Source organism: Salmo salar, unplaced genomic scaffold, assembly GCF_965601325.2.
Source record: "Salmo salar unplaced genomic scaffold, fSalSal1 ptg000221l, whole genome shotgun sequence".
Classification (NCBI taxonomy): Eukaryota; Metazoa; Chordata; class Actinopteri; order Salmoniformes; family Salmonidae; genus Salmo; species Salmo salar.
This window is the reverse complement of record NW_027675333.1, coordinates 2,828,013-2,835,758: the sequence shown is the minus strand read 5'-3', so window position 1 is coordinate 2,835,758 and position 7,746 is coordinate 2,828,013. Positions and strand designations below refer to the sequence as shown.

The 7,746-nt window shown below is 39.5% G+C and overlaps 1 long non-coding RNA gene across 1 annotated transcript; it reads right to left on the bottom strand.

The window, feature by feature from the left end:
- Positions 1-1,327: 1,327 nt before the first annotated feature.
- LOC145867211 (uncharacterized) lies at positions 1,328-5,634 on the bottom strand. Its single transcript, XR_014383263.1, has 2 exons — positions 4,693-5,634; positions 1,328-2,899 (listed from the first exon to the last, which is right to left on the bottom strand). It is a non-coding gene; the product is annotated as an uncharacterized LOC145867211 (long non-coding RNA).
- Positions 5,635-7,746: the final 2,112 nt, after the last annotated feature.

The window sequence follows — 7,746 nt, the reverse complement described above, 5'->3', positions numbered from 1 at the left end:
TATCTTGTGTCCTACCTAACCATGTATCATTACTGTTGTTCCTATCTAACAGTTATCTTGTGTCCTACCTAACCATGTATCATTACTGTTGTTCCTATCTAACAGTTATCTTGTGTCCTACCTAACCATGTATCATTACTGTTGTTCCTATCTAACAGTTATCTTGTGTCCTACCTAACCATGTATCATTACTGTTGTTCCTATCTAACAGTTATCTTGTGTCCTACCTAACCATGTATCATTACTGTTGTTCCTATCTAACAGTTATCTTGTGTCCTACCTCACCATGTATCATTACTGTTGTTCCTATCTAACAGTTATCTTGTGTTCTACCTAACCATGTATCATTACTGTTGTTCCTATCTATCAGTTATCTTGTGTCCTACCTAACCATGTATCATTACTGTTGTTCCTATCTATCAGTTATCTTGTGTCCTACCTAACCATGTATCACTACTGTTGTTCCTATCTAACAGTTATCTTGTATCCTACCTAACCATGTATCATTACTGTTGTTCCTATCTAACAGTTATCTTGTGTCCTACCTAACCATGTATCATTACTGTTGTTCCTATCTAACAGTTATCTTGTGTCCTACCTCACCATGTATCATTACTGTTGTTCCTATCTAACAGTTATCTTGTGTCCTACCTCACCAGTGAACGTGTGGCTGTGACCGTCCTGTCAATGCCTGTCCTGGTGACTCATTTTACATTTTAGTCATTGAGCAGACGCTCTTATCCAGAGCAATTTAAAGTTGGTCCTGGTGACTCCTGGGGCCTAATTCGTAAAGGAAGTGTCTCAGAGCTGATCTAGGATCAGGTCCTCCCTCTCCATGTAATCTGATTCATTATGATCTAGGATCAGGTCCCCTTCTCCATGTAATCTGATTCATTATGATCTAGGATCAGGTCCCCTCCTCTCCATGTAATCTGATTCATTATGATCTAGGATCGGGCCCCCCTCTCCATGTAATCTGATTAATTATGATCTAGGATCAGGTCCCCACTCTCCATGTAATCTGATTCATTATGATCTAGGATCAGGTCCCTCCTCTCCATGTAATCTGATTCATTATGATCTAGGATCAGGTCCCCCCTCTCCATGTAATCTGATTCATTATGATCTAGTTGTCAGAGCTAGAGTGGTGTTTGTCAGACTATGAGACATCCCGGTTTGGCCAACAAACTATTATGATACCTCTCTATTGTAAACTGTGACTTGTACAAACAAGCTGGTGTTCTACGTGTTGCTCTAGGAATTACAACAAACTAACAGGGTGGAAAGTGATATTAGGGGGACACAGAAAAACTTAAATTAAATAATATGAATGAACAAATGAATGAATGATATTTTATTTCCGTGTCAAATCGCCAACTGGCAACCCATCCCTTATGGGGTTAATTGCCACATAAACAAACATTACAATAATTGACTGTGGTAATTAAATGATAATTCCTCTTCAGTGCTCTCTGCATTGAGCATCACATGAAGAATGAAAACAATAAGGTAAAAATCAATACATAATAGTAAATAAGGTGATGCAAACAATAATTATATCCCTAGAGCAGAACAATAATATACACACATACACACACTGTATATATACACATCACATACATACATACATACACACTGTATATATACACATACATACACACACACTGTATATATGCACATACATACATATATACACACTGTATATATACACATACATACATACACACTGTATATATATACATACATAACATATACAGATAAATAAATACAGAAAAAAATAAACAGAAGGAATTTGAACCCAGTCTGACACAAAGAGAAGATTAATATGGGAGACAAGTCTATACACAATCTATATACACACATGTACCATTTACCACATAGAAGATTCATATGGGAGACAAGTCTATACACAATCTATATACACATACCATTTACCACATAGAAGACTCATATGGGAGACAAGCCTATACACAATCTATATATACACATACCATTTACCACATAGAAGACTCATATGGGAGACAAGTCTATACACAATCTATATATACACATACCATTTACCACATAGAAGACTCATATGGGAGACAAGTCTATACACAATCTATATACACATGTACCATTTACCACGCAGAAGCTAAATATTTTTACAATTTAATTATAGGTAAACATTTTTCTTATATTCCAGGATTTATCTAAATATTCCACAAACGGAAATACACAATGGACAAAAAAAACATTTCAATTTCTCCTCATCACTCATCACATACTGCCAGGGTATATCTGGTGGTCTTTCTGGAATAAGAGCAAGCGTATATCGTGGTAGAAAAGGAAATAGAGGATTAAATCAGTTTCATTCTCTATTTCGTTGAAGTCACAATAGTTACATAGTCTTTCCTCTTCCATTTCACCACAATACTGACCTGTTTCAATACTCAGAGACAATATCCCTGATCTGGCCTGTTTCAATACGCAGAGGAAATATCCCTGATCTAACCTGTTTCAATACTCAGAGACAATATCCCTGATCTTACCTGTTTCAATACGCAGAGGCAATATCCCTGATCTGACCTGTTTCAATACTCAGAGACAATATCCCTGATCTTACCTGTTTCAATACACAGAGACAATATCCCTGATCTTACCTGTTTCAATACGCAGAGACAATATCCCTGATCTTACCTGTTATACATAATATATCTCTCACACACCAATTCACCCTGAATCAAACTAAATGTTCTCAATTTGGGTTTATGATTCATCTCCTCCACCCATTTTATTTTCATGTTGGATCAACAGTTGTTTTTTAATCATATCTATGTCTCCCTTCATTTGGTTTTGGTACAGATGTTCACAGTCAGACTGTTGAAAAAGCTCAGACATTTCAGTTCCCAGGCTTCCCCTATGGATAGATAATAAATACAATAATCAAGAAAAAAGTAGTTGATGAAAGGGACTTCAACTAGGACTATAAAATAATGGAGAAATAGTTTAACATTTTGTTATTTTATGGCTTATATTTATTGTAGAAGTTGATAAATAACACCTGGGGACAAAAACGCCTACATCTTCTGACAAAAAGTGTTAAAATGCATAACATTCCCTTTCAGGATCCATATTTTGGTGTTTATAAGGTAAAGGACACCTGATATTTAAAGCCTTTTTGAATCCACATTTTACACTAAATAAGAACTGATATTTCCCGGGGACAGAAAAGGCACCACATGGTAGGAATGACTCAGCAGAACTCCTACACTAGTTTAGTGGATTCCAAATGTTCCCTCTACTTTATTCTACATTATTAACCTGAAATACTCACTTTACTTGGAAACTGAGTTGCAGTTTAGAGGTTAAACTATGAGCTGCTCTGTCATCTCAAAATGACCCTGTACAGATACTTTCTTATATTCAGTTTCAACTGTAGTCAAGGAGTCACCCTTCATATAACAACAGTAACCAGAGGGTGGAGCTAACAGTCAGTTTCAACTGTAGTCAAGGTGTCACCCTTCATATAACAACAGTAACCAGAGGGTGGAGCTAACAGTCAGTTTCAACTGTAGTCAAGGTGTCACCCTTCATATAACAACAGTAACCAGAGGGTGGAGCTAACAGTCAGTTTCAACTGTAGTCAAGGAGTCACCCTTCACATAACAACAGTAACCAGAGGGTGGAGCTAACAGTCAGTTTCAACTGTAGTCAAGGTGTCACCCTTCACATAACAACAGTAACCAGAGGGTGGAGCTAACAGTCAGTTTCAACTGTAGTCAAGGTGTCACCCTTCATATAACAACAGTAACCAGAGGGTGGAGCTAACAGTCAGTTTCAACTGTAGTCAAGGTGTCACCCTTCACATAACAACAGTAACCAGAGGGTGGAGCTAACAGTCAGTTTCAACTGTAGTCAAGGTGTCACCCTTCATATAACAACAGTAACCAGAGGGTGGAGCTAACAGTCAGTTTCAACTGTAGTCAAGGTGTCACCCTTCATATAACAACAGTAACCAGAGGGTGGGGCTAACAGTCAGTTTCAACTGTAGTCAAGGAGTCACCCTTCACATAACAACAGTAACCAGAGGGTGGAGCTAACAGTCAGTTTCAACTGTAGTCAAGGAGTCACCCTTCACATAACAACAGTAACCAGAGGGTGGAGCTAACAGTCAGTTTCAACTGTAGTCAAGGAGTCACCCTTCACATAACAACAGTAACCAGAGGGTGGAGCTAACAGTCAGTTTCAACTGTAGTCAAGGAGTCACCCTTCACATAACAACAGTAACCAGAGGGTGGAGCTAACAGTCAGTTACATGAGACAGCAGTAACGTGACACTGTTCTGAATCTTGCTTAAAAAATGTTATAGTCCTTCTTCAAGACATCTCTCTTACATTATTTTAGCTAAACTTATAATTTACTGGAAATCAGGTTTAGTTGTGTTTTTCCCCTGTAAGGTGTGTACGTGCTGGATAAGAACCAAAGGATGAGAAACCCTGAGATAAACATTAAACCATATAATGTAAAAGCTCCTCCACCATCTTTACCAGACGTTTTACTGATAACATGTAGACCTACTGATTAGTTTCCACTTTGAAAACTGCTGTCAGCAAGTCAGCTCAACAGTTCTTCTAACTAGTAATATCTCATTCCAGGTATTCATTCACATACTCTGTCATTTAGAATGAATTATTGTTCATAAATACTTACTTTATTTGTCAGTATTGTCCATATAGTGTTTTCTGCTCTGTCATCTCAAAATGGATCCTGTACAAAATCACATATTTACTTTCAGTCACCTCCTGGGTGGTGCAGTGGTCTAAACCACCCCATCTGAACAGTTTCTCACCAACTGGCCACCTGGTCTATAGAGACTAAATGACTATACACTCTACGCTGCACACCACATCAACGGGGATGTAGTGGAGGGTAAACCCACGTAAACGCGCTTAAGCACCTTTTTATTTGTAAAATAGCGTTTACTCAACTTTGTATTTTGTTAATTATCGTTTACCACTTCTTATGCGTTTCCAGCGTTAAGCCTAAATTCCATCGTGGAAAACGGGCCCAGGTTGGTCAGCATGATAAAGAATCATATCTCAAGCCTACTCTGTCTATTGAATGTCTGACTACGACCTAACTTTATAATAGTTATATGTAGCCAAGACTTACCAGAGTCTGTACGTCTGTCCTTCAAATCAACACATTTATCCTACTTCTAATGTTGCAGAGAAATGTGCGCTACATTTTCTACAGTCATTTTGTAACGGTGTAGACTACACAGTTACTTTCACTTTCATATGAGGAAATCACGTCCCTTCTGACGTCACCGGTGTATGGTTAAATAATGATGACAGAAGAGATCTACTAACTAGTAATAATATGTAATTCCAGGTATTCATTATCTTAATCTGTTCTTTATTGTTCAGAAATACTTTATTTGTACTTCTCTCCATATAGTGTGTTTTCCTCTTTTGTCATCTCACCATGGATCCTGCACTCAGCCGTCTCCCCACCCTGATAATAGAGTGTTTTATTGGTATCTTCCACTAGATGGCAGTAAACACCTGCTGTAACTAGACTTTACAACAGCATTCCTTATTCATAAAGGCAGTGTCTCAAAGGAGGAGTGCTGAATCAGGATCAGGTCCCCCTGTCTATGTAATCTGATTCATTATGATATAGGATCAGGTCCCTCCTCTCCATGTAATCTGATTCATTATGATCTAGGATCAGGTCCCCCTCTCCATGTAATCTGATTCATTATGATCTAGGATCAGGTCCCCCCTCTCCATGTAATCTGATTCATGATGATCTAGGATCAGGTCCCCCCTCTCCATGTAATCTGATTCATTATGATCTAGGATCAGGTCCCCCTCTCTCCATGTAATCTGATTCATTATGATCTAGGATCAGGTCCCCCCTCTCCATGTAATCTGATTCATTATGATCTAGGATCAGGTCCCCCTCTCCATGTAATCTGATTCATTATGATATAGGATCAGGTCCCCCCTCTCCATGTAATCTGATTCATTATGATCTAGGATCAGGTCCCCCTCTCCATGTAATCTGATTCATTATGATCTAGGATCAGGTCCCCCCTCTCCATGTAATCTGATTCATTATGATCTAGGATCAGGTCCCCCCTCTCCATGTAATCTGATTCATGATGATCTAGGATCAGGTCCCCCCTCTCCATGTAATCTGATTCATTATGATCTAGGATAAGGTCCCCCCTCTCCATGTAATCTGATTCATTATGATCTAGGATCAGGTCCTCCTCTCCATGTAATCTGATTCATTATGATCTAGGATCAGGTCCCTCCTCTCCATGTAATCTGATTCATTATGATCTAGGATCAGGTCCCCCTCTCCATGTAATCTGATTCATTATGATCTAGGATCAGGTCCCCCCTCTCCATGTAATCTGATTCATTATGATTCATCATTATGCTTTGTTTGGCGACTTTTTATCCATTGCCTATTGTGGTGAAATGTCAGGAACACATTTTTTTAAATGTACTTTTAATCGTTTTAGAAACGTTTAAATGACCCACATGGATTCTAACTGGGGATTCAGCTAAAACTTGTATTTTTGGGACCAAATAAATTGATACCAACAGTGGACAATTCACAGCAAAAGCATGGAGCTATAACTGTCAAGAGGAGAATAGGGGGAGTATTCCCCTTGGAGAACCCAGAGTGCAACACTGAAGAGAAACATATTGGAGAATAACAACAATCTCAATCTGAAGCTCTAAAGAAAAAATAGGAATTGTGAAAATCAGGAACACAATTCTTCCTCCTGTCCACCTATTGTCCCTGTATGAATCAGGACCACCATTCTTCCTCCTGTCCACCTATTGTCCCTGTATGAATCAGGACCACCATTCTTCCTCCTGTCCACCTATTGTCCCTGTATGAATCAGGACCACCATTCTTCCTCCTGTCCACCTATTGTCCCTGTATGAATAAGGACCACCATTCTTCCTCCTGTCCACCTATTGTCCCTGTATGAATCAGGACCACCATTCTTCCTCCTGTCCACCTATTGTCCCTGTATGAATCAGGACCACCATTCTTCCTCCTGCCCCACCTATTGTCCCTGTATGAATCAGGACCACCATTCTTCCTCCTGTCCACCTATTGTCCCTGTATGAATCAGGAACACCATTCTTCCTCCTGTCCACCTATTGTCCCTGTATGAATCAGGACCACCATTCTTCCTCCTGTCCACCTATTGTCCCTGTATGAATATTAGTTGGCATCTAATTGAAGAACATACTGCTTTATAGATCCCAGCCTGACAAACAATTGTTTGGGCCTTACTTTGAGCACTTGCACTGGGCCTCCATTGAGTCTCCATGTGTCAAGCAGTACAGAGAAACCCCCTCTAGATGACAGCAGAGGCTCTTGGAGCTACCCTGTCTATCCACCAGTTTAGTGACCTTGTTCCATCAATATGTCCATACTACTTCACAACCCATTTGAGGTCTTGACCAGCAATGTCCCATTGGGCTCAACCAAGCCGAGAGTGAGGTTCTAGAAAGAGGACTGACTTTCATACCAACTCCTAAACAGGTGGACTGACTTTCATACCAACTCCTAAACAGGTGGCCTGACTTTCATACCAACTCCTATACAGGTGGACTGACTTTCATACCAACTCCTAAACAGGTGGACTGACTTTCATACCAACTCCTAAACAGGTGGCCTGATTTTCATACCAACTCCTAAACAGGTGGACTGACTTTCATACCAACT